The sequence below is a fragment of the Leptonychotes weddellii genome, chromosome 7, assembly GCF_054177405.1.
Source record: "Leptonychotes weddellii isolate Sample4059 chromosome 7, ASM5417740v2, whole genome shotgun sequence".
NCBI classification, from domain to species: domain Eukaryota; kingdom Metazoa; phylum Chordata; class Mammalia; order Carnivora; family Phocidae; genus Leptonychotes; species Leptonychotes weddellii.
Window position 1 is genome coordinate 34,909,817 of NC_138375.1, and position 25,913 is coordinate 34,935,729.

The 25,913-nt window shown below is 35.6% G+C and overlaps 1 protein-coding gene and 1 pseudogene across 1 annotated transcript in view; both read left to right on the plus strand.

The window, feature by feature from the left end:
* Positions 1-25,913, plus strand: part of LOC145722514 (tripeptidyl-peptidase 2-like) — a 306,110-nt gene that overhangs the window by 159,638 nt on the left and 120,559 nt on the right. The gene's annotated exons all lie outside the window — the stretch shown is intronic.
* LOC102729620 (ATP synthase peripheral stalk subunit d, mitochondrial pseudogene) lies at positions 11,198-11,758 on the plus strand (annotated as a pseudogene).

A 25,913-nucleotide genomic window follows, 5' to 3' on the forward strand; every position in this document is an offset into this window, starting at 1 on the left:
CTGAATTGTAAAAGGCACTTTCAAAATATCTAATTTAATGTCCAAAACAACTCTATGATTAAGTAGCACAGATGTTATCATGCCAAATTCACATATCCTAAACTTAATATGATAAGCACTTGGGAATTGATGTCTTATGATATTAGAATAAGCTCCTTTTTCTGTTTTTCTCTCCTTTGTATCTTCTTGACACAGAGGCAGGCAGTCTCTCACAGTGTTCTCCAGCCCAGTTGCTAAAGTTCACATTTACATTTGTAATGGGAACATTTCTGAACCTCTGCTGGCTCTTCACAGGTTGTTTATTGCATGCTGGTGACATAACCATTATCTTTTCATTCTAATCTTCCTTGTCAATGTAACATCTGAAGTGCAGGATAGAGGATTAGCAGTGCCCTGACTTAATCAGTTTATAAAAATCTCCAGAGAAAGCCACCCTCCCTTTCATACATCACAGATGTTTTGTTTTCACTTGATTAGGCAATTGATTTGGCCCCCAGTGCCTCAAAAAATGAAAGATGCTCTTACCATTTATTTTTATACTAAAGGATGGCAAGGGAATGGGACAGGTCATAACTAGTACAGCTGGATACAGAATAAAGCATTCCGGGAAGCTGCCATGTGTTGACTTTACCAGCTGGAAAAGGGGAAAAAACAAGGCTTTTGCAGACATTTTATTCTTTTCATCCCACAACCTGCTAAAGTGTGGTCGAGTGCACTGTGATTCACAACACAGCAGGACCTTCTCTACTATAATTCATGTTTTATATATAGCAGCTGTACATTGGGAAGATTACTAGGAAACCATTTGGAGAGAAGTCGAGTTCAAGTTGTTTGCACAGGTGAATGAGCAGTGCAGCTGGGGTTAGGACTTTTCTCCCCTTCCAGCCCATTACCAAACGAACCTATTAAAGGTTCATTTAAAGGAGTAGAGGTGGGACAATGTGTCTAAGCGATGTCTGGAGTGATTTAGTCCCAGAAGTGTTACCAACTGCTCTCCTGTCTGAATTCTGTATTTCATCCAATGGAATCTCTGATGTAACTGTTCTGTTTGTGGCTGTCTAGCTATTAAGATAATATTTTGAAAGTTTACTTGTTGCACAACCTGATTTATTACTATGTATTTTCTTCCAGCATATTTCTTAGCCCAAATAGTTGAAGATCTAATTTTTAATATAACCTTTTCTAAAAGTGCTAATCCCTGACCAGTTATTAGATGCAAAAAGTAATAATAATGGTTATTAAATTCAGTGTAAAGGCTACTAGAGGCATTTAGCTTATTACAACTATTTGCTATTTGACATTTCACCTGATTAAACATTTTACCTGATTTTATTTTTGGGATGTGTTTTGACTTAAATTATCACTCAGTCCAAAATATCATCACAAGAATAAGAACCTATTTTTAGAGCTCAAAATTTATTAGAAATGGTATACTGTGTGCATATCTGTTAGAGTAGTAGATTGTTGCAAGTTTAACTCTGTATAACATTTTCATAAACTTAAATTGAGCATTTCATCAATGAGATATTTTTATTTTTTGTCTGTTTACTATTTGAACATTTGCATGTTGAGGAATAGGGTCATTTGCCATAGTGTTGCTGCATGGAATGTGATTATCCATGATGGGGTGGAACATACCCTTCTCAATAACGGAACTTGGCGGTATGTTAGCTCAGTCCCTCTTCATTCACATAACACAGTTTATGACAGCTAAACTGGAATCACAGCCTCAGGTATGAATATTGTAAAAAGACTATCATCTTAGAGCCTAGGCTTGTTATTTAAAAAAACAAAACAAAATAAAACAAGATAATAAAAGCAGAGTTGTGAAGAGATTAAAATATAATCAACCACACAGCTCCCATTTATATGCTTCTGAAATACAACATGAGAGCAAATTATTTTTATAAAATTCTAAAAGCACTTGTTTTATATTGGTGTCTAGTAGGAATTCAGCATTTCTATATGGCTTCTTTTTTATCTAGGTGAAACGTGAACATTTAACAAGTTTGTGAAAGCTGAGGTATTCTGAAAATATGAATGAGTCAAGTAAGTTGGTGTTTATGATCAACAGTGGGCACAGAGATCACCATGGAAATGAATAATCTTCTCAATCCTTCTTAGAATATACTTTCAAAGCCAAAATGTAATCACTGTGTAATGAGAGTTATTTATATATGCCCTCTGATAATAAAAGTACATGGACAAGTATGAATAATTCTAAGGAGCACCCCTTAAACTGTTCTTTACAGATAATTAGGTTCATGAGATTAAGAACGTCCTCTGAAGATTAGCCAAGAGACCCGACTGGAGAATATTGTAACACATGAAAAACCCTTTTAAGCCATATGGTGACCAAGTACTACGGCCTCCAGGGAGCCATGTCAGACTTTGGCACAATCTGTCACCAGGCCCCACAGGTGAAAGCTGATTCCAGAGGAGTTTAACACCAGAAGTCTCCTGGAAGACAGTATCAAGATTACAAGGAGACAACAACCGCCCTGCTGCATTGCTGATGGTCACATTTCTCTTCCCATTTGTGCTTAGCATACCATAAATCTAGTGCTCTTTTCAGCGAAAATCATCAGTGACATCAATGCTAAGAACAACCACTCTAAACTCAGTGAATTTCAAATTAGTCCTGGGATGCCATGGAGAATACTGCAAGTCTATAAAATATTACATTTGTATCAATTTATACATCTTTCCCTTTATATATCCTAAATATTTTAAAAGCTAAATTGTAAAGCTATAAATGAGGAATCACTCAATAATTGATCACTCTTATTATTATACTCTTTGATGTTGGCTTTGTATCTGAAAAAGAAGCAAAATCTTGTCACTCCAAATGCCTAAACTTCTGAGATTTCAAAACGAGTAAATATCAGCAACAACAGTCCAGACACAACATAGACAACTTTTTATTTTGCCAAGTATTCATGCTTAAACTGTCTTGTAATGATCACTTTAATAAAGGATCATTCTCTAATTTTAAAACTAAAACTGGAAATACATGCTCTTCAAGGACAGCCCTCTAAATTGAGTAAATTAGTCATCTTACTAGCAATGAATTTGACAAGTGGCTTCATATACTTTTAAGGGGGGGGTGAAGCCCACAGATATTTACTCTTCTGTTAGTGTTTCTTTACATAGTGTCTCTTAATATATATGCTTTAGGAAAATCAAGAAATAATTGCTATATAATATTGACCATATTTAAATTGTGAAGACTAAAAATTTGCTATTATTTAAAAAAATGCTATTATTAAGTATGTCATGGGTTATTTTTGTGGTCTAATATTTTAACATGGCACCTTAAATATACTTTCCCGTAGATAATCAACAAAGAATGCTTAGTTATTTTAATTGATGAGATCTTTCTTTTTTAATCAAAAGCTCAACAATTATGGTTGTATGCATATCTATCTACTATCTATCTATCATCTATCTATCATCTATCCATTTATCCATTCATCCATATATTTTATTCAAATATCTACTGACTCAGTAAAAAATACTTTTTTCAACAGCAGTCTTTATTGAATACTTTTTCTTTTCATTCTGTAAACTGCAGAAATACAAGAAAATATGCCTTCTTACTGGTTTACATTGTCATTTACACATAATCATGACAGGTATGCCAATGGAAATGCCACCATCTAAATATGATGTTACAAAGAATTTAGAATTTGAAAGTCAAAACATACATTCAAATCTTGATTTGCAACTGTACATATTTTACTACTTTAGGCTCCTTCAGAGTTTCTGAACCTCTAGTGAGTAAGGGAGGGTAGGTATTCTGGGGGAACACCTGGCATGACCAAGGCAGAACTGAAGAGCCCTTGGGGCAATAGACTGAACTAGACAGTATGGTAGTCATCTGTATTTCAATATTTTATTAAACCATGGCAAAATATCTTATGTAGGATTCCTTGGGAAACAATCTGAGATAGAGATTAATGTGCAAGATATGTATTGGAAGTGCCCACTGGAGCAATACCTATAAGAAAGTGAATAGAATAGAATTGAACAAAGGGATGAGTTGAACTGTAAACTAGTTCCAAAAAAAGTGTTGGCAGATCCCATAGAAAACCTTGAAGCTGGGATGGCCCTTTGATATTGTCCACAACTGAGGCAAGGGGGCCAAGCTTTTATACCCCACATTGGCCATTTATTGGATCCAAGATGCTCTGGGAAAAGAAGTATAACCATGAAAGGTGGCACTCTTCAACCAAGGGTAATTCCCAGAAACAGATTTAGGTGAGACGCAAAACTGCCAACACTTCCATCAGCTGGGAGAATGAGTTCTCAGTCCAGAAGGAAGGATTTGGACAGCAAATTTTGACATTTATTGCATTGCATTAATGTTTACCTGCCAGATATCAGCTCTATCCCTATCCTGTTTTTCTCCACATTGCACTTATATCATCTAACATAGTATGTATTTTATTTATGTATTTTGTTTATTCTATGTCTCCTTGCTTATACTAGGTTCCCCAAAAAGAAGAACATGAGGCAGAAGCTTATGTGCTTTCTTAAAGAGTGCAATGTCAAGCAACAAGAGTCAGGTTAAAGAGAAATCAGACTGAGAAGTGAGGGAGAGCCAACACTGGGTGATTTAGCATACCAGCAACCACCTGGCATCAAGCAAACTGCTCAATCTCTTGAGACCATCTTGCAGAAGACCACGTAGACAGAGGCTTCTCAGATCAGCCCATGCAGGAAAAGGAGATAGATTTTCTCTGCTGGCTTTCTTCTCCCATTGATCAAAGACGTATCCCACAGAACATAGATTTCTCTGTACTACTGAGTTAAGAAGCATAGGTACATATGAGCCTGTGTTTGGAATGCCACGTTCAGCATTTTATTAAAAGATATTCTCAAATGCAAGCACAAAATAAAAGTAATGTAGATAGAAAAGTATTTACTTAAGCTTTGCTTATAATTGCAAAGATTAGAAATGACCCAATTGCCCATTGGCTAGAGTAGATTGAATAAACCACATTAAGGCCATATTATGGACTACTGTGTATCCAATAAAAGGAGTGATATTTTATATACTATATAAAATAAGCTTCAAGATCTATCATTAAGTGGAAAGGGGAAAAAATAACAATCAAGAAACAAAATATATAAATCTAAGAAAAATGTGTTTTCTTGATACCTAAGAGCTTGGGTCCTATCAATGAGATGTATTCATCTAGATCTTTGCTAAGAACCAATCCACACAAAGAAAGAAACAATCTTATGAAACATGAATATAGCCTGAAATTTCCTAGGGAAAGTGAGAGGCAGAATGTAAGGCATTCATGCTGTAATGTGAATCCAAGCAGAGGCACTGTGGCTCTTGCATCAACCATAGATAATGCTTAATAACTGGCTGCTAGATCTTTCTCTTGTAGTTCTGGTTCTAGATGAGATATGGCTTTCAGAGTATTCTTGGAATTTCAACCTCAAATATTTTCTTCAGATGTCCCAATATTTCTGTGAATTATTTATACTTTTTAGTAAGGATCTTTCTTTTTAAGCTACCTAGCTAGATCCTATTACCTGTAACTAGTCATGCTGACATATAGAATATGCCACCAGGTTTGTATGAAAAAAAATTTTTTGAGATTTTATTTATTTATTTGAGGGAGAGAAAGACAGAACATGAACAGGGGGGAGGAGGCAGAGGGAGAGGGAGAAGCAGACTCCCCGCTGAGCAGGGAGCCCAACTTGCAGCTTGATCACAGGACCCTGAGATCATGACCTGAGCTGAAGGCAGATGTTTAACTGACTGAGCCACCCAGGCACACCAGAAAAAATATTTTTTAAAGTATATAGAAATATGTTTTCTTATAAATACATAAAATATCTTGAGGATACACAAGAACTAATAACACTGGTTGAGTCTAGGGAGGGAAATTGGAAGTTTTAGAGACAAGGATAAAAGAGAGATACTTCATAATATTTGTGCTCTTTTAAATTTTGAACCATATGAAAATATTATTTTTCAAAAATTAATCATCAGTGCAAATTCTATAAATATGGATGGAACATGAATATATACTTCTCATAAGAAGTATAGTTGGTTGTAGAACCACTACATTCCATCAGTAGTGTTTACTGAATTCTTACTACATGCCAGGGACATGCAAGAAATAGAGTGGAGAATAAAACATGTCAGTTTCCTGACTATATGCAGACAGATGAAATTGTAGACAAGAGAATCATAATAGTTACATGAACATCCTTAGTGTCATCTGCACAGAAGAACAAGATTATCATCATTATATTAAGTTAACCATTCCTATTCATACCAAAATTGTATACATTATATATAATTTTATTTATATAATAACAGTAACATAATATCTTTAATAATCTTATATATATTTTATATATATATCTAATCTATCTAATATTTATCTATCTAAATATCTAGCTAATAAGCAATATCTTAATTATTTGCAGGGACTAATAAAGCCTCCAAATATGTTTGATTTATAAGTAAAAATAAGGTTTTGTATAATCTTGGTCAATTAAATATCTGAAGAAATCTTTTGGTGGATCTTTTTCTTCCTCCTGTTAAATGGTGCCCTGATAGATGACTTCATGGTCACTAACCAGTCAGATGACAGTCATAATTTTAAGTCTTTCAAATTTTCTCATCATCTAGGAAGAAAAGTATCCTAACCCTTTCAAAAATTATAAATGTCTTTGTTAATTATTCAGAGTGTCAAAGATAATCATGGAAAACACATTAAATCATTTGAAGATGGTACATTAAAAAATGCCCCCTGAGTAGATGTTCTCTTTAAGCTGACTCTAGTTGACTAATCAAAACTGAAAGGCTCTTTCTTTTTTTTTTTTTTCCCTGCTTGGAGCCAAGAAGCTGAGTAAACATCAGGTTTCATTACATATTATATAAGTTTAGAAAATAATGACATGTTAATCTCTATGGTTCTGATACTGAATATGTTAAAATATATGAATAACTCTCATTATTATTTTGTAGGCCTTGGAATAATCACATTTCATTAAAGGAGGCAAGATCATGTGGCTATTGAGACTGGACTCCAAACTCTTTGGAATAAGTGGCAATTGGTCTATTTATTAGCTCTGTGGTTTTCGGCAAGTTAATCTCTCTACATCTTTTTTTTTTCACTTCTAGCATGAGAATGATAATAGTACCTACCATAGATGGTTGTGTTAGGATTATAAAGAATAATTTATGTAAAGTACTTCACCTAGTGCCTATTAATAGGCATTGATAGATCACCTATTTAAAAAAAAATTAAAAATTGAGAATCTCCTTTTTAAATTGTGTCTGGCTAAACATAGTCTCTCCCTACTTTCCAGAATACACTCAAAAAGGGACATAAAAGTTTCAACTACTTAAAACTTTGGAAAAAAGGTTTATGAGCCCGATATATCTAGAAGAGTTTCCTACTAACAAGATGTGTAGATATGAATTGAGAATCTCAATTTGTAGCTGAACATGTTTATTTTTGTCTGTTTTTTTTTTTCCAAAAATGAAGCAAACTGATGGTCCTTAAAGAGGGTAGGATAAGTCTTACTCAATGAGGCAGCAAAGTAGAAAAGAGTTGTCCTTTAACTATCCTAGATCTGTTTTGGAAGTCCCTCTAAATATATTCAGTCACCTCAGAACACATTAATGCCAGGGTAGAGTATAGGGGAAGGGAGAAAAATGTACCATCAGTGTCCTACTGAATACGGGGAGATATTGGTCAAATAAACTCAAGTAGTGTTAGTCAAGAAAGATTTACAGGAAAATCCCTTGTGGAAGTATTTACTGAAGATTGCAGTTATACATGTGTTTTATGGGTCAATTTAACAAATGCTACCTAAATAAGAAGGGGGCCCATAGTTAGAAGACATTAAAGATGTATTTTCAGAATGTCATGAGTTGGGCTAACAGGGAGCCCTTTACTCTTCCTCTTTGAAAACACTCATTTTCATAAGAGTAATATGACAGAGAAAGCTATTACTTCCAAAACCGTTTTTTTTTACTTCTTCTCCAGTAATAGAATTCTGATATTTATCTAGACAATTAATAAAGAGTACATCTGCCTGTCTTCCGTGCAGCAAGGTATGAATAAGTTTAGGTCAATAATGTGTACACCAAAGTGTCATTTGGCCACTTCTATAAACATTTCTTATGAAATTACTGCTGTATGGGGGCACCTGGCTGGTTCAGTAAGTGGAGCATGCAATCTTGGGGTTATGAGTCGAGCCACATTGGGTGTAAAGATTACTTAAAAAATAAAACCTTTAAAACATAAATAAAAATAAAAATAAAATTACTGGTGTATGCCTTGTCCACATTTTTTAAATTCTGTGTCCCTTTTTCTGTCCTATGGACTAAAACTGAAAGGGGTAACTGGAGCAGTAACCACTATCTTGTGCAAGTGGTGAACAAGAAGAAACAAGTGTCTCTTGGAAGAGAATTATTGTGCCATGCCTAGACCACTCACTTCAGACCTTAACAGGAGAGTGAAACATTATCTTGTTTAAGACAATATTATTTTGCATCTCTGTTGTTCCCAGTCAAGATAATCTTAATTTAGAAAAATCTTAAGTGGAATTTAAAGGAAATGGGTCAATATTCTGAAAACTTAAAGAAAATTCTACTACAAAAAAACAAAACCTAAAAGAAAAAGAAAAAGAATTATAAGAATACAAAATAACATGCAAAAGGTTGTGAATAAATAAATCTAAACAAAAACAGGACCTGAAAATCTAGTGGGAAAACAAGGCTGAGATGAAAATGGAATGGGGGATCTCATTTCTGCCAAAATGACAGGCTGTATAAATTATTAAAATCCTTTTTAAATGTATGAAATTATCAAGGGCAGGAAATCAACATAGAGCATGGCCATCAAAATGGCAACCTGAAGCTGTTGTAAATTAGGGGAACCTAGGACCTTGGGTTTAAATACCACATAGGGGAATGAGATAAGGCTTAGAGCCCTGATGAGGTAAGATACTTTTTACAAGTATATGTCCTTTAATAAAACAGAAGAAAACAAACAAACAAAAAAAACCCAAAAAGATACAAAATTTCAATCTTGAAAATAATTGCCAAATTCAGAAAGAAAACTAAAAGAAAAAGAAGAAAGTTTAGATGTACAAGCAGTTTAATTCGACAAAGAAAGAAAACAAACTTGAATTCAATACAGCAATATCATGCATAGTATTGTGCAAAGAAATGAAGTGGAGTGTGTGTAGCTCAGAAAACAAGAGCTGCCATAGCAACAGTCACAGGAGCAAAAGGCACAAGGATCTTTTTGTATGGGGACACTGAAGCCTGTGCAATACAGTAAGGGATGGAGTGAACACAGAAGGCATCTACAAGGCCTTGCAACATACTAGGAAAATGGAGTGGAGCAGAAAACCAGTTTAGCAAGAGGATGATTGCACCTCTCCAGTATGGTTGGATTGGTGATGCTGGTGAAGAAACAGGGACATGTATGCACAATCTTTAACTCTCAATCACCCTGGTGAAGAAACAGGGACATGTATGCACAATCTTTAACTCTCAATCACCCTGATAAGCTGGTTATGGCACTGGTGTTCTGGTTAAAGAAAAGTTCAATATTAATACCTTGGAAATGCTCTGGCCAATAAGGAATTAAAATCTCACAATGAAATTATAAATCCAATCCTCATGCAGACATTATATTAGATTATGTTTTAATTGACTCCAACATATACATAGATGGGGAATATTACAGTAGTATGTTGAATATTTGTTTAAATATTAATATTGTAAGAGGGGATACGAAAAAGCAAACTGACAAAATGCAACACTTGGCCAAACTCTTCAAACCCTTTTTAACTTCTAGCTGACTGATGAGAATGGCTATCATTTCTCAGATAAATAGCATATTAGACTGATAATTCAAGGAATCAAGCAGAAAGAATCTCATTTATTGATTCATAGATTTTTGTCATACTAAAAATACTATTTTTTTCTCAAATAATCACTATAATACTGTGTTAAGACTTCATTCTTTTGGATTTAGTTGTTGAAGTTCTTTACCATATAGCAACCATAAATCACAAAGATAAATAAATAACTAATAAATACCAAGTTCTCAGCATATTTAGATGAAAGAATATTTAAAGTATATACAATAATTTTTTATGCAATAATTTTTCTAATTATAATTTTAAGAATTACTTTTTTTTCCTTTTTACAATTTGTTAACAGCCAATTTTTGGAATTCAGTAAGTTTGAAGTGGGAAGGAACAGACCTGTTGCTCTTGTTCTGGTGCCTCCAGAAATGGGCTTAGAGTCAACTGTAGCATTTTGCACTCAGTCTGTGCACTCCGCAAGTTTTAATTTATAAAGATGTTTGAACACACTCAAAAGGAATTATGGGAGCAGAACACATAACTATATAAATATATAAACAAATAAACAAGCAAACACATACATACATACATAACATAACGTAGATACATACATCAGCAAGCCAGCCAGCCAGCCAGATAAGCATGTTTCCCCACCCTGACTACCATCTCTTTCACAGAAGAGCACATGGCCAATATCATCAAGTTATAAAATGAAATTTTTTGTTCATTGAATATGGTGGGAACAAAATTGATGAGGTCTCTCTGGGGAAATCTATTGCTATCAGGAATGATAAACCACTGATGCATAGTTGAGGACCTCATAAGTAGAAAGCAACTTATTCAGTTTGGGGATTTATTTGTTTAGAGGGTGATTTAGAGTAAAAAAGAAACATAAGACATTTTATTCATGCCTTTTAATATTTTAAATTTATTTTTAATTTTTATTTTAGAGAGAGAGAGGACGAGCCGGGAGAGGAGGGGAGGAGGGGAAGAGGGAGCAGGAGAGAGAGAATCCCAAGCAGGCTCCATGGTCAGAGCTGAGCCCGACACTGGGCTCGATCTCAGGACCCTGAGATGATAACCTGAGCCAAAATCAAGAGTCAGATGCATAACTGACTGAGCCACCTAGGTGCCCCATTCATGTGTTTTTAAATCCAAGAACATAAGATATAATAATCATACATGGTAAAAATGAAAAATTATAAACTACAGTTTTATTGGGGTCCATTTCCAAATGAAGCTGAATGGAAAGAGAAAGGAATATTCCATTCATACTGCTTTTTTAGAAAAAGAAAAAGTCCTGGGGCCACCGGGGTCGGTGAAGGATCTCAAGATGGCTGTGTGAAAACTTGCTCTAAAAACCATTGACTGGGCAGCTTTTTGGGAGATCATAACCCAAAACCAGAAGTTCATTGCTAACTCCCTGAAATCCTGGAATGAGACACTGACCTCCAGGTTGGGTACTCTCCCTGAGAAACCACCTGCTATCGACTGGGCTTACTACAAGGCCAATGTGGCGAAGGCTGGTTTGGTAGATGACTTTGAGAAGTTTAATGCCCTGAAGGTTCCTGTGCCAGAGGATAAATATACTGTTCAGGTGGATGCTAAAGAAAAAGAAGATGTGAAAAGTTGTGCTGAGTCTTTGTCTCTCTCAAAGGCCAGGATTGAGGAATATGAAAAAGAGCTGGAGAAGAGGAGGAACATAATTCCATTTGATCAGATGACCATTGAGGACCTGAATGAAGTCTTCCCAGAAATCAAATTAGACAAGAAGTATCCCTATTGGCCTCACAAGCCAATTGAGAATTTATAAACTTGAGTTGGGGAGAAAGCTCTGGCCCTCATATTGTAAATGCTGGACATTAAAAATAATTATATGGTAAAAAAAAAAAAGAAAGAAAGAAAGAAAAAGTCCTAAAAGTTTACAAATACACAATTTCTAGGACTGTAATTTTCTAGGCTTGAGATGTTCTTCCCTGACGTAAAGAACATAGGAAGAGTAGATACTGCATGGGAAAAGTGTGACTGCTTATTAGCATATTTAGCATAAATTCCCTGCGGTCATTTTAAGTGGACTAATCCAGAGGGCTTTAGAAAGAAATCTAGTCTGGAAATAAGTGATTATCATCAGTACAGAGAAGGCAGTTTGGGCTTAGGTAATTTAATCGGGTAGCCTTCATGGATAGTCCAGAGCTGTGTCCACTCCAAGTGAGATGCCCAAACATTTGAGGCTTTACATTTTGCTACTTACTGTCGCTCACATTTGATTCTTACCACCAAATTAATGTGAACTTTTTTTTAATGAATTCAGAGGGTCACTTCAAACATGAAGAAGTAAACATTATTAATTTGCTTGAGGGAATCTGAGCATTTGGCTCAGTAGAGCATGCAAAAATGACCTGCTGATTCTTCCACATGAATTTCTCTTTACCACTTCAGACCCAATATGCCCTAATCTAAGCATTTAATTTTTTCTGAACATGGGCTCCTCTTCTGGACACCCTACCTTGTTTTTTTGTGTTTTGTTTTGTTTTGTTTTTAAATATCATACCATCCTCCATTTCACCCATGCTTAAAACTTTTGAGTTTTAAGCAATATAAACTTACTCTTATCAATAATAGCAATTGGAAAATGTAAAAGAAAGAAGACAAATTTTACTATTTAACCCTATCAAAATATTTTATAAAAAACGAATTAGTATTCCTAATAAAAATAATCATTGTTCTCTTAAGTTAAAACTAAATTCTCACTAACTGCAAAAGTCCACAGTGTCTCTATGCAGTGCTAAACTGCATGGAATAAAATGGCTGCTAATGGTTCAAGAATATTTAAAGGATAGACAAGGAGTACTGGACCCTCATAAAAATATGGTTCTTATGGATCAGTTTACTTCATGCATCCACTCCCCTGTAAAGAAGCATTAATCATTAAACTACAAAAAGAGTATCATTGTCATTTTCAATTAAACTACAAAAAGAATATCACTGTCATTGCCAATCATAGTCATTTCATTTCAAAAAAATATCATTGTCATTTCAATTAAAAGTGTAGCCATTATTTTAGACCCTGCAGTGTGTCCATAAGACGTAATTTTTTTCTTCTCTCAGTGTATGTACAACCCAAATACATTTTGTCTGATTCAGCCTTAAGTGAGATAATATTTCTTACTTAACTACTTGAAGACCATCTGAGACCTCATTATGATAAATTAACATAAGTGGCTCATGGCTTAGGTAAGGCAAACATAAAAATCTATGTGTATATACATATATGTATATATTCATACACACACACACAGAAACACACACACACGCACACACACACACACTGAGTGATAAGAGGCTAAATAAAATATTCCACTTCAAACTGCATCTCCTAGAAATTCTCCAGGCACCTTGTATTTCAGTCTTCATAATGGCGGCATGGTTTAGAAACTGATTATAAGGATATGATAATGCAGGAAATTAAGGAACACATGCAGACTACTCTCCCAGCAGGTATTCCTTCCAACAGAACAACTAGCACAGCTGGTCTGCTCAGCCCAAGTGCAGACACAGCACCAGGTCCCACTTCAAAATCACTCCTCAGCATATCAGAGATTTCATGTTTCAATCTTAGCAAAATAGTCTTTTTTAAAAAATGTTCCTTTTGAAGGTATTGTTTAACCTCTATGCTAGAATATGGAAAGGTCTTAAAAGGAATACATTGCATTGTATCGTTTCATGATATTAAACACCAAGCTGAAATTTTCAAGTAATTGTTTTTAATTCAAGACGATTAGTCAATAAATCCAGGCCTGTCTCATAATCTCTTTTATTACATCAGTTTTCTTTTTTGTGAAGTAGACATAATAAAAATTATTTTCATAGCAATATCTGCCAAAAAATTATTAGATGTTAATGAATTTTCTGGTTTTTATTAGCTTCATACATAATTTTATCATTCATTTTATGGTTAAATTCTTAAACATTGTGACAAAACACAACTTTACCCATTGGGAAATTAAGTCAATTAGAACTTTGTTCTCTCTTACCACTGTTCAGATTTATCCCTGCAGAGGTAAAGATAGTCATGGTTAAAAACAATTTAGTTGTAAAACATGTCTACCCCTTCTTAAGTGTGATACTGTGCATTTCATTTTATGTAATCTTTCCAGTTATATCAGTTTCTGTGAAATGAACATAGTAACACCTCAAAGGGTTTTAATGAAAGTAAGTGAAATGAGCATGTAAGGAACTTTAGCACAATGTCTAAAATCTGAAAATAATGACTAACACATTTATGGAGCACATAATGTGTCATTTATAACTAACAATTGCAGCAGATGCCTATGATAACTCCTGGCCCCCTAATTTCAGCTCAGCTCTGGTTGACAGTTTCATGCATAATGCCAGGGTCCCTATCATGCCAGTGGTGTTTCTGCTTTGAGCCTCAAGGCTTTCTTCGAAGTCAAGGAAGACAGATGATCACCCATGAACAGGTACAGACCAGAAGTGGAAAAAAAATTACCTCCTCCAGGCAACTTTCAGCCAGTTGGGGACAGGAGTGGTGGATTGATTCCTGAGCCTCTCCTTTTTCTGGTGGGACAGTGCTAAGGTGCCCCTCAGAAGGTTCCCTATGGTATTGAACCCTAGTCACCCTCAGTGGTAACCAGCCTATTAATTCAACTTCCACTGGCTTTTCTCTCTCTCCTTCATCCCTCACTTGTTTCCTAAGATCACCTCTCAAATAAGCAACTGCACAAATCCTTGTTTTAAGCTCTGCTTTCCAAGGAGCTTGACCTAAGATGAGCACTTAGTATGTGCCAGGTACTGTGCTAAATGCTTTTATGACTGACTCACTTAATCCTCACATTAAACCTATAATGTAGCTACTGTTATGAGTTTCATTTTCTATATAAGGAAACTTAAGATTAAGTAAATTGCCTAAGGTCCCACAGCTAGTAAGTCACAGAGCTGGGACTCAAATCCAGTGTATCGAGTTAGCCCAAAATTTTAAGCCACTACACTTCCTGCACTGAGTGCTTGATATACATCAGAATTATGTTAGTGGCCTTTTAATAATTAAGATTTCTGAGTGCCAAACAAAACCTACTGAATCAAACTCTGGTAGCAAAGGCTGAGGTTTAGATTTTTTATTATTTATTTATTTATTTTGAGATACAGAGTTTTTAACAAGTTCCCCAGTTGATTCTTTTTTTTTTAAAGATTTTATTTATTTATTTGAGAGGGGGGGAGCACGAGATGGGGGAGGGTCAGAGAGAGAAGTAGACTCCCCACTAAGCAGGGAGCCTGATGCAGGGCTGAATCCTGGGACTCCAGATCAATCCTGACCTGAGCCGAAGCAGACACTTAACCAACTGAGCCACTCAGGCACCCCTCCCCAGAGGATTCTTAAGTACACTAAAAGTCCACTGACCAAATAAAGTAAGGTATTATTTTGAAGGCGTAGGTGAATATTCATAACATGAACCAGAAATGGCAATTAGAAAATTTGTCTAGCTATCATTTAATATATTTAATACATATCTACATTATAAATTTGCATAAAGAAGCTACACACTACCCCAAATTTAAGCCATATCATGGGGAAAAGGAAAGGCAATGGCCTCATTACTGATTAAAGCAGAACAAAAGTGATTGTGTGAGGCTATAAGGAAATGATACTTAGCCTCAGGCATCCTGCCACAACTGGAAATCACCATGGACTACCAGCGAGAGAAGATAACAGGAAATGTTTTAAAAAGCAGGCATGCTAACAGAGTAGCAAGGTAGAGTATAGCATGGAAAATGTCCTGATATAGATGCCACTATTCCCTAATGATGCTCAATAAATGTGATTTAACCATAATTAAGTTCTGTAACAAACACTGCTCACTGAATTTTTAGCTACTGGAATTGCTTTAGGAATTCCTTTATACTACCTGAATGATCAGCAATTCAATTCCTCTTGGTTACACTGAATGTCCAGGAGGTTACAAGGATGTTGTAAAGCTGACCTGGGACCTCTTCCACCCTTGCTGAAATTTCTATTAATTAAGATTGTGTATGCTGAGCCCTAGACAAATACTATCTCATTTAATCCTGGAAATATTCCTGTGAGATCAGTAATTCTACCTAGACTATATACATGGAGGAATTTTAAGTAACTTGCTTCAGTTTACCAAGTAAACATGCAATGGCAAAACAAAATTTGAATTCCATTCTTTCTGACTTGCCTGCTGCCAAACCAAATTAGTAACTTTTAGCTGCTATTGTGACTGTTAAGCAAAATCTGCCATTTAATCTTTCTAGAAGTACTCTCTTCCCTTGGCTGTTGTGATTATATCTTCTCAGTCTCCCCTACCTTGCTGGCTTTTGCTTTACAGCTTGTTTTGAACATTACCCCAAAATTAAATATCAGAGATCCTCAAAGATTCCTTTCAGGCTTCTTGTCTCACTCTGCATTCTCTCCTTGGGCAATCTCAGTTATGCCATCAAAATCTATTACTTATCCACAGGATGATGAAATACGACATTTATGTCTCTAAACCTGACCTATTCTCCAATTTCCAGACTTATAAATATTTAAGTGCTTACCTGACATCTCCTTTTGCATATCTCAATGACAACTCAAATTAAGTCTATGGAAACCAAACTCAGGATTCACCTATAAAGACGATTATCTTCTAGTTTGCTTTGCCTTAGTGTATGTTACTACCACCATCTATCCAGTTATACCACCCAGAAAACTAACAGCTAGCAGACACTCTTCACATATTTCTATTTCTCTCAACCCATATTTATTGGTTCTAACTAGACTCTCCCTGCAATCTATATCATTATTTTCAGATCCAAGACAATTTCTCTAGCCCAATCTACCATTTTTTGCCTTGTAACAATTGCCAAAGCCATCTAGTTGGTCAATAACATTAACAATGGCCTACTCATTAGGTTCTTTACATTGCAGCCACAATGGTCTATTCAAAAGACAAGTTTCTACCAATGTGGTAAGATTTTCCAAAATGCCAGAAACTTCTTGATGAAGATGGAAACAAAATTAAATAAAATCTTTCCATTTTTCCCCATAGTTGTATTCTTGAAAAATTTAATATGTATTGAAACCATGCAAAATCTGCTTTATATTCTTAGATTCTAGACCTATTAAAATATATATACATATATAAATGTATAGTTTGTTATATATGTTTGCATATACACACACATGCACACACATACACACACACATGAGTGCTGTGTGTGCATATATAATCTACTGGATACCCAGCAGAACATTCAATAGTCTTGAAGCATTCAGAACATTCCTTCTTAGGAGAGACTGTGTCTTAGATTGGCATCTCCCCAAAGCAGTCAATGAGACAAGACCTTGAGTAGAAGGAAAGATGAAAAGGGAATAATGGAGGAGGTAATGTTTGAGCCATCTCTGTGAGTAAGTGAGGGCCAGCCCCCATGAGAATCCATGTGGCACATGCCTCAGAATTACCTATCTTATCCAAGGATAGGAAAGCTGGGACATTTATCCATGGATTCCCTTGACCCACTGCGATCTTTACTCCTCACTTCCAGGTTGCCCCACCTGTGACTGAGTAAGCTCCTGTGATGCTTGAGAAAACTCTCACCAAGAGAAGAGACATGAAGATGTTTGAGGTGGAAACTGCCTACTTTAGCTGGGAAGGGACAGATAATACAAGTACTGCAGGATAACTGGGGCTGGCCCCCACACTAAATGCCAGACACATCACCAAAGGTGCCACAAACTTTTCAACACATATTAGGGTTAAGTTAGCACCCCATGGATAACAAGCATTTAATAAATATTGCACAAGTATTTAATAAATCTTTGTTAAATTAGTCAGCTAATTCATATAAATGAATTATTTTTTCTCTTCAAAATATTCTTTTAAAATTTTAGTATAAAATGTATACTTTTTTAATTTTTTTTTAAAGATTTTTTATTTATTTATTTGACAGAGAAAGACACAGTGAGAGAGGGAACACAAACGGGGAGTGGGAGAGGGAGAAGCAGACTCCCCGCCGAGCAGGGAGCCCGATGCGGGACTCGATCCCGGGACTCCAGGATCATGACCTGAGCCGAAGGCAGTCGCTTAACCAACTGAGCCACCCAGGCGCCCCTGTATACTTTTTTTTTAAGATTTTATTTATTTATTCGACAGAGAGACACAGCGAGAGAGGGGACACAAGCAGGGGCAGAGGGAGAGGGAGAACCGGACTCCCCACTGAGCAGGGAGCCCGATGTGGGGCTTGATCCCAGGACCCTGGGATCATGACCTGAGCCGAAGGCAGACACTTAACGACTGAGCCACCCAGGCGCCCTAAAATGTATAAGTTCTGTGACTAAAATTAATTTACATTTTAGATAAAGTACAGTTTGGAAGAGATATTTTTATTTTATTTTAAAGATTTTATTTATTTATTTGCCAGATTGAGAGAGCACAAGCAGGGGGAGCTGCAGGGAAAGGGAGAAGCAGGCTCCCCACTGAGCAAGGATCCTTATGCAGGATTCAATCCCAGGACACTGGGATCATGACATGAGCCGAAGGCATCCCAGAAGAGATATTTTTAAAGAAGGTAACTGCTTCAATTTAATGTCCGGAATCCTCCACAATTTTAACTTATTAAAAAACAGACTAGAAGTATTCCTTGGCAATACCCATTCTTGGAAAATAAAACTATAACTTTACCTGGGTTATTAAATGAATTATTATATTATACTACCATTACCTCATATTAGACTAATCTGTTACGAAACGAAACAAAACTTTTTACTTTGTTCCAAAAAGCTAATTTTAGAGGCAAAGCGTTAGTTACACAGAGGATTTTTTTTAAAATAAATTAATCAGGTGCTGGAAATACATAAACCCCTCTAATCTACAGGGTACATATAATCATGCATAGCTATTCATGGTGTTGGTATGTTTGAAAAGTTAGAGTACCCCCAGGCACTACCTGATGTGATGCTCATCAACGCAACCTTCAATGCATAATAATTAATGTGACTTTCCAGACTGTTTTAATGCTAGGCTCTCATAGAGGGAGAAATGTTTTTTTGACTTCCTTATAAAACATAAAATCCAAAGTTTCCCAGTTTTTGCTGCCTGGTAAGAAAAATAAAACTGGGTGAAGTCAATGAGTTTATTTTTTCTTTCAAACCATAGCATGAGTAAATAGATTCTGGTAGCACATGAGGCAACAAAGCCCTTGAGTTTAGGGCTGTGCTTTCTTTAGATGGGTGTACCTCTAATACCTGAACTCGGCAGTGTCTTTAGGCCCCGGTGACTGTGGGAGATTTCCAGTTGTGACTGATCTTTACTTGCTGGAACCTTAAACAGTTACAAATGTGCCATATGTGTATGTTTTAATTATGGTAATCACCGTGCCCTGACATTCACTCAAAGAAGGCATTCTATATTCACAGGCAGCACTCGACATGTCAGAACAGCATGCCCTTACTTGGCTACTTTCTTAATAGCGCATTTACTTCTGTCACAGACTCGGTGTCCTGTGCCCATGTGGTCTGACTAATATTACTGGTCCTGCAATTATTTTGTCACCGTGATGGTTGAAGTGTGATCTATGAAAGGCAGTGTTTTTGTTTTTGGGTTTTTTTTTTCCCTTTTTCATATTGATGGTTCTGTCTGGCAGAATCTACAATACTAGTGGCAGATATTCTAATTTTTATGTATATTGTGCCAAATTTCAAGAGGAAAATTGCAGATGAAGCACAAGCAAAATAGAACTCGCTATAGGGAACATTATGGATCGCAGTTATGCACTTTTTTGTTATACCTACTTGCCTAAAAAAGACAGGGGAAAAAAGGAAAGAAAGAAAGAGAGGTAATTAGTAGCATTTTAAATGTGATATTTAAGTAAGTTAGCAACAAGGCTAATATTCATCAAATGTATCCAGAAAATACCATTTGTACAAAAATATTGACAACTAGTCATGTTAAAATGATGCAGAAAGGAATCCTTTCCCTTTTAACTTTTCTTGAAGCTACTAAGTTGGTTTGTTATACCAAAATACATACAATTTTCCATGTCTTTAGAATGAAATCATTCATCTATGGAGTAACCTCAGAAGTAATTTTTTTTCAATGCAAGAAATCAACCATCAACAAAGGTACATAATAAAATGAATCTGGAAATATGTTAATCCCCTACTTATTCAACTGCACTAGAGATTTAATATTGATATTGCTGGGAGCTGAATAGGAGCCAAACTAATTCCACAAAAGTGCTCTATCTGCATATTAACTACTGAAAATGCACAGAGATACAATCCTATTTATGCTACTCTACAGCATCTGATGTGATTTAGTTTTGCAATCTATTCAGCTTTTTAAAAGTGTTGCTATGCCACCCCCCCCAACTTACCTGGAGACAAATGCTCCATTTAGTCAAATTTTAGGACATCTTACATTATACATTCTGCAAATGTAAATATTTATAGACATGAGAATTCATTTTATTTCACTGGCTTATACATTTCTTTTATTCTAATATTTAATATGGTGTGCACTGAATTATGAATTTTCTTGAAAAAACAACTTGCCTCTTTTATCCAGCCAAGTATGGTTAGACCATCTTTATGACATAGAGAGTCAGCAGTAGTCTTCTTGAGAATAAAAAGGCAAATTTGAGATTATAGTTTGTTTGACACGACATCAAATTTTAATCAGCGGGAAATAAAAGATAAATTATTCTTCTATTTTCATAACTTCAGAGTTTGGTTATAATAATCTATAGAAGGTAACTGATTTCTTTATAATTTCCAGAAATGACCTTAACAATCCCAACTTCTCTTTGAAAATATTCAAATCATGAATAGCAAATTTTTAATTTAAAAAATGCCTTCACAAAAAGATCCATAAGAAGATTACTCTAATTCAGTGATTCTCAATTGAGGTTTTAGAGAAAACATGAAAGAATATCCCTAAAATGTCAAATAATATACTCCAGAAGAAGGAGGTCATGCTAGGGTATACCTAGCATTATGAAGTAATAAATATTGAGAGCTATATAGCTAGAGAGCTAGTTGCTAGATATACATAGATAGAGATAGAGATAGAGATAGGTATGAAGATAGAAAAAGAGATAGTTTCAGAAATAAAGATAGTTTCCATAACACCAAACACATAAAGAAAAACTTGATGCAATCTTGGATGAAGGGGATCCACACAAAAGTTTTCCTAAAACTTTTCCCAAAACTAAATCCCCTAAAAGTTTTGTAGGGGACACAGCCTAAAGCCACATAGTCAAAAACTCTAAGATGGTAAAATTCATGTGATTCCTACATATTGAAAGGAGGAATCCATTTTAAACAATACTGAAACTTTGTTTTCAATTATATATTTTACCTGCGCCCATAAAAAAGGAATTTGATTTATGAGAATTACCTATGCATACTGTGTTTAAGTATTGCATTTAGCTATTTATTCACTGAGTGAAGTGCAACAATGTACTGGACTCTCCTGGAATTAGGAAGGAATAAGAAAAAAAAAACAAAAACGACCCATCCACCTGCCTCCTCTCTTTCCCATTTTCTCAGGTATAGGAAATTTGTCACAATGGCTCTTAGCTATAGCTTTGCTCCTTGAAATTTTGTTTTTTTTTTTCTTTCCTCCAAAGAATAGCTAAGGAAAGGAACTGCTCTTGACTAGAAACAAGGAAAAGGCCAAGCAAACCCTTGTTGTTATGCTTTCTTAACCAATAAATTCTTAACTATCCTTCATATTCAGGCAATGTGTCTGCCAATCAGCATTTTCCTTTTCATCCAAGAAAGAAAATATTGCAAACAAGAAGTTGCATCCCCAACACACATAGCTCTATATAGTGCTTCTATTTGTATATTTATACTATCACTCCTTGACAAAACTGACTTAATACTACTAAGTCTAAATCTGAGACAAATGAGGACTCTTCTGGAAATATGAGCATTTCTCTCCTCCCAAATTTCCCAAAGACATTGCAGCACAAGAAACCTTAGCACACAGTTTGATTTGCGGTTTCTTCAAGACAGAGCAATGGATGTTTAGATTTTCTTCACTATTGTAATCGGAGAGTGTTTCAGTTTTGAAATAATGCTCATTTCTAAGATCAGGTAAAATAATAGGACAATGTTTTAAATGCAAATAATAATAAAGAGTGAATACAAGCAGCATTATAGTAAATCAAGACAACCTGAACATCACTGAATAATGGGTATCCAGAAACTAAACTTTAAGGTAGCTATGCAGTACTTAGAACCTCCTTATAATAAAGAATATAAGCAATTTCCTTTGTATATTGTCTTTTTTTCTCTTTTCATTTATTCATCATACAATGCATATGTATCAATGTGACTAGGTTACAGCTCTTCCAGGATTGTACATCAGTTTGCTATAATTACATTGTAATATAAATGGCTGAAAGACTTTGCATGAGTCAATCAGTGACCTTGATTTATTTTTCCAGGTCATGAAGATCCATCTTTGAACCTCATCAAAAATTCCAACTTAATAGCAGGTGTCAGCATTTAATATTCCTCTGGTTGTCACAATCAGATCTGTCAGAAAACAATCCTACAAATAATAAAGTAACTTGGACAAAATTTTTATTTTTGCATCTTTAAAATATTTTACAATTATAAAAAAAGAAAGTGCAGCTTATGTGACACAAGATAAAGAAGAAAGAAAATATTTAAATACACCTTTATACTCTCTACATTCATTTGGAAGCAGCAGACTGAGAGAGAGTAATCTTTTGTGGATTTGGAAGAGAGTAAGTAAAGCTTCCATATTTCTGGTTACCTTTGTGAGAATGGCACAGCACTTAAAATTGCATCTGTTCAAGAATGCTACAACCCGTCTTAGTGTTAGAGCAAGACTTTCAAATGTTGTTACATTAAAAGCTGGATAGTACAGTCAAGTACTCTCACATTAGAGAAATCCTAGCCTGCTGGCCACCCTTTTGGTAAAAGCATGTGATCAAATTTGAGCCCAGGTTGGTAGTGTCAATATTCCATGTCAAAGCAAATTTGGAGTTGATGAAAACAAGCCTAGGCTTGCTTATCAATCTGAGATAAATAAATGTTCCAGCTGGGCACACACGTTTTAAATAAGAATTTGATAGAGACCCCACTTTCTAGAACAAATTCACCCAAGCATTTTTAACTTGTAGTTATCTGGGGCAGCTCTCTGTGATGGGTTGCGGTGAGACAAAAACATGGTGTGGGGGCTGTGAGGTTGAGGGGACAAGAAATCAGTGAACCTAAAATGGCAGCTACATCCATTGAAGCCGGGTAATTGTATTTGCCCATTCAGAAGGGACCTCCTCAGCTCCAGGCACACACCCCTCTGAGACCCCAAAGAGCCAAGTTCATAGAATTGGAATGACCTCTTTTTACCAGATGACTCTAGGGTTATGATGCCTCTTTTACATGTTTGGGAGGGATAACCAATAGGGGCATTTACTCTCAGCTACTGTTTATCTCCCATTCATTATGTCCTCCTGCTTCTTAGGACTCTGTTCTAAGGTAGGAGACCAGTGTGTGACATTAAGCATTTCAAGGAAAGCTACACCAACTTCTCAGGATGCTTAGCCAGAAGAAAGTAATAGCAAATTTGAGATTGGGAATAGCTAGCAGTGTGCTAGTAAAATGTTTAACAACAATCTCTTCATTGTGGGGCGGGGGATGTTGAGGGGAGGGAAAAAACTGAAAATTTTCATGGCATGGCTGATTTAAGCTACCAACATGATGATGTTTCTGGGAGCTGGGCAGAAATGCAAGTAATTTGCTCTATCAAGCCAGCTGCAGCACACCATGACAACCATGACTATAGTTCCTGCAGTCCAGGAAACCATTCATTTCCATCCCAGAGTCCTTTATCTTTGAACATCAAAACCTTGTTGACTCTTAAAATTCTTATATGAGAAGTATCGAAAAGAAATTTGTATGGAATATCATCAATAGAACATGCAAAAGAAGCATAGCTTTAAGAGAGCCCATTGGCCAAATGTAAGACTATTTTATGATTTTAAAAAATGTTGGTATGAGCTATAAACTATTTAAGAAAATAAAAATCCATAATTCCATATTAAGGGAATAAATAAATGAGGAAGAAGGAAAATATCTTCCTTGCAGTAGAATGACAACTAATAAATGCAAAAAGAATGGTGGAATTAGAAGATCACCACTGTACAATAACCATGGTGACTGATTTAGGTAGGGATGAAAAATTTGTAGGAGGAAAGGAATATTTATATGGTTTCAAAATATATTCTCACATATAACATATTAATTACCCACTTCTTTAAAGTGAACAGATACCACCTTAAAGGAATGATCAAAACTTAACATCACCAATAATGTAGATAAAAACAAAACAAACAAAAAAAATAAACAACTGCAAAAAAAACCCAAGATGTGCCTCCAGATGCAAGGCACTGTGAAGGATACAATATGACTTCTGTGAAATTCTTGACAAAATGCATAAATTGAATCAAATCATGAGGAAAAATCAGACAAAACATCAGACTAAGCCATCAGTTATTCTACAACACAACTGGCATGTACTCTAAATTATGTCAAAGTAATAGAAGTGAGAGAGAAAAAAAAAGAGTGGGGAACTATTCCAGATTAAATGAGTCTAAAAGAGAGATGACAACTAAATACAATGAGTGATCCTGCACTGAAAATAAAGAGCTAAAAGGACATTAGTGGAACAACTAGTAACATTTGAAAATTATGAATTAGGTAATAATAGCATTATTTTTGTATCATTATTAAATTTCTTTGATAATTGTATTGTAGTTACATAAGAGTATGTCCTTGTTCTCAGATAATATACTCTGAATATTTAAGAATAAAAGGATTTGAGGGGCGCCTGGGTGGCACAATTGGTTAAGCGTCTGACTCTTGGTTTCCGCTGAGGTCATGATCTCAGAGTCGTGGAGCCCTCTGCTGGGCTCTGTGCTCAGAATGGAGTCTGCTTAAGACTCTCCCCCTCCCTCTGTCCCTCCCTCCTTGCCCCTATTCTCTCACTCTCTCTCTCTAAAATAAATAAATAAATCTTTAAAAAAATTTTAAAAAAAGGATATGACATCTGCAACTTGCTCTCTCATGATATATATATATATATACACATCACATATATATATACATATACATATATACATATGTATGTTCACATATCTTCATAAATAGATGGATCGAGATACCATTCTCTGTTATATGTGCATGAGAGATATATGGAAAAATATATTTGAGAGAGAGAGAAGTAATGTAAATATTGAATAATTGATGAATTTGAGTGAAAAGTAGACTTGAATTCTTTGGCCTATTTTTCAACTTTTTTGTTAGTTTGAATTTAAAGTAAAATAAGACAACCTTAAAAAAAAATCAGTAATTGAGGGGCGCCTGGGTGGTGCAGTCGGTTGGGCATCTGATTCTTGGTTTTGGTTCCAGTCTGATCTCAGGGTCATGAGATCGAAGCCTGCATCAGGCTCCCCACTCAGTGCTTGGATTTCTCTCTCCCTCTCCCTCCATCCCTCCCCCTCTCCCCTTCAAATAAATAAATAAATCTTTAAAAAAGAAATCAGTAATTGAGCTCATTTATTTTTCCCTTTAGTCTTTTTTATATGGCCCCAGCAAGCCAGCCACTTTGTTAGGTGTTGGCAGTATAAGGGCACACCTTCACAATACATGATAGGAAAATTAAATATGATTTTATAAACAAAATAATGGATTGTTTCTAAATAAGAAGACAAAAAGAGTCAGTTGACTCAATGCAAGGGATGGTGAAAGTGTGGCAAGGAAGGCCTTCCAGATGTGGTGATGCTTGGGATGATTTCTGAAGGATGAGCAGAAGGAAGCCAGGTGGGTGAGTGGGGAAGGCAACCCAGACAGAGGGAGCAGCATGAGCAGGGACATGACTGTGTGGAACACTTGGCAGAATGGTGAGGGGGCAGAGGGGTAGTTAGTATCATGAGCTTGAAAAGCATATAGAATTTTATTTGAGTACTATTTTTTCCATTTATTAGTTACATGG